General features: G+C 50.2%; 1 non-coding gene across 1 annotated transcript; it reads left to right on the top strand.

Moving 5' to 3' along the window:
- The first annotated feature begins 2,285 nt into the window (after positions 1-2,285).
- TRNAE-UUC (transfer RNA glutamic acid (anticodon UUC)) lies at positions 2,286-2,357 on the top strand. The gene has a single exon. It is a non-coding gene; the product is annotated as a tRNA-Glu (tRNA).
- Positions 2,358-2,562: the final 205 nt, after the last annotated feature.

Genomic DNA, 2,562 nt, shown 5'->3' with positions numbered 1-2,562 from the left:
TGGTAGTCCTGGTCTGAGGCCCACTCTGGGCAAACACTGTTGGCCTCCCTGCCAGGCCTTGTCCATGTGGCCCAGGCAAGGAAGCCTCTGATGAACCCACAGAGTACCACTGAGAAAAAGAGTCGGCCCTAAAACAAGCGCAGGCCCAGAAAGCAGGAAGCGGAATTAGATAGTACCAGTGGAGTAGGAACTTCTGTCCCCTTTCCTCTTCCCCTCCCTACACTCAAATCTTAGAGGCCCTGGAGCCTTAAAAGGAGAAAGACCAAAGAAAGAAAGGAGAAGTGGATCACACGTGGTGTGATAAATGTTTAACCAGCAAACCACTAGTTTTTAACCAGCACACCAGCTCTCCAAGGAAGAAAGCCCAGCCCTGTAGCATTTGCCTGCTTCCTTAGTGTAAATACACCTGGCGTGGCCATCTCAGGCTACTCACGTGATGTCACTGAACGCAGAGTTAGGAAGAGAAGTCCACAAGTGGCTCTTGTGAGCCATTAAGAGCCAGATCCAGCAAACCACTGCTTCTAGCCTGAAATCATAGCCAAGCTGGGGGTGGGGTAGGGCTGGAGTTGGGAGAGAACTATCTAGAATAAAGATTGAGTTGTTAAATAGTATGTTGTCCTGGACTGTGTTTTATTACTTAAAGTGATCATAGGGCTTTCTGCTACTGCCAGTTGCTGGCAAGAGACAAATGGAACAATTTTCATTTTAAGGATAATTGAGAAACAAAAGTAAACTTGCATCTTGGTTACATCCTAAAAATGGTACCTATCTAATGTTATGAGTAACATTAAGAAATTTTATCTTTAAAACTGGTAAGATACTTTTTAAGAAGAATTATCATCAAATAGAAATACAAAACTGAAAAGTACATATGAAATCTCTGGGTCCCCAAGTTGAGAACCACGGATGTCAGGTATTCTGCGTGATGAGGTTTGTTTTGGAGAGTTCTCTCTGGTGCTCCAAAGCAGATATCCTCAAAAGGAGAGCAGCTGTCTCACTGATTAAAAAACAAACTGTATTCAAAGACAGTACTGCAAGAACCACCTAAAACGTGGATAAGACCTACCTCATGGGTATACTGTGAGGATTAAATGAACGCCTTTGATTTTGTCTGACACACACAGTCGGTCTGCTGTCAGTGCTGCTGTTTTTTTCTTCAGAACTTCATTAAGTTTTAATTACGTTGGATTATGTTCACTCCCTGTTAGGGAACTTCAGCCAAGGTAATGAGTGCAAGGCAGGGTAGTTTCTATTTCCAGAGTGTTCCCTCCCCTCCCCTCAATTGAACCTTCGAGAACCTCAGTTAGGACCTTCTAAGTCCCCGGCAGGTGGGGAGCGAGGAGGGAGCTTAGCTTTCAAATGGGCTCCAAAGTGTCCGCTGCTAGTAAAAACAGCCTGTGTGTAGCTTAAGCCACAACGAGGACACCAGAACCGCGGCCGTCCCACACTGGCCGTCGCGAATAAGTGGCTCTTTGTGCTTCGCAAAGCCACACGCGGATTGCTGGGCAGGGACTGCCCCCGGGGCAGCGCTGCTCGGATGGAGCGGGGCGCTGGAAACCACGAGGAATTTCCACCCCTCATGAAGGCTTGCAGAAAGGGACTTTCTCCAGTTCTCTAAGCTACATTTACAGATCACCACTGCCTGCCTGCTGTGACACAAATGCTGCCTTCAGCCGTCGGGTCAACAGAACCTGGAATGTTCCAGGCTCCCAAGCAGGCCTCATTGCTGTTTCTGTTTCTCCGGAGGGAAAGATCAACTTTCTGGGGACGGGATGGTGCCTGTGGGCAGCCTGGACCGGTGCAGCGAGGGGAGGGACAGAGTCTCGGTCGTGGCACGGTTGGATCTGTGGCACGGATTCGGTCAGGGGACACCGGCCAGTCCCGCTGTGGCCTCCGCGGCGGCGGGTTTCTGACTCTCCACGGTTCTGGCTTCTACTTAACGAGCGTCTACCATTCAAACAGCAGTCCTTTTGTATTTTGCAGGAGCTCTTGTGAGGAATTATGAACAATGACTCATCCAAGCTAGTGTCTACATCGGTGTCGACATGGTATCGAGGACCAGGAGACTGGATGAGATCACAAAAGGCGCGAGTGTAGACAGAAGAGAGATACAGGGGCTCTTGGCAAGGAAGGAACGAGTAGAGCGCGGGCCCGAGGGGGTTAAATGGCCACGGAACAAGCGCAGGCGCAGAAGCAGGTCGGACGCCCGCAGCCGTGCGGGTGGGGCGGGCGGAAGCCGATAGAAAAGACTCAATTATTCTGAGTTTGCACTTTTGCTCACCGTCTCCCACATGGTCTAGCGGTTAGGATTCCTGGTTTTCACCCAGGCGGCCCGGGTTCGACTCCCGGTGTGGGAACGCTCCCATTTTAGAGGGGGTAAAAATCAAGTTAGATGATCTTCCTTAATGTAAAAGAAACATGTTTTTGGCAAAGGCTGTAAAAACCTACTTCAGAGCAGACGGGGCTGAAAGGGGATCGGGACCTACCCCGCAGGAGCGGGCGTGAGGGTGAAACCAACCCAAACCCGGGTCGCCATCAGCAGGCGGCGGAAAGGACATACCC

The sequence above is a fragment of the Eulemur rufifrons genome, chromosome 4 (genome assembly GCF_041146395.1).
Source record: "Eulemur rufifrons isolate Redbay chromosome 4, OSU_ERuf_1, whole genome shotgun sequence".
NCBI classification, from domain to species: domain Eukaryota; kingdom Metazoa; phylum Chordata; class Mammalia; order Primates; family Lemuridae; genus Eulemur; species Eulemur rufifrons.
Note: the sequence above shows the minus strand (reverse complement) of the source record. Positions and strands in the feature narration are given on the sequence as shown.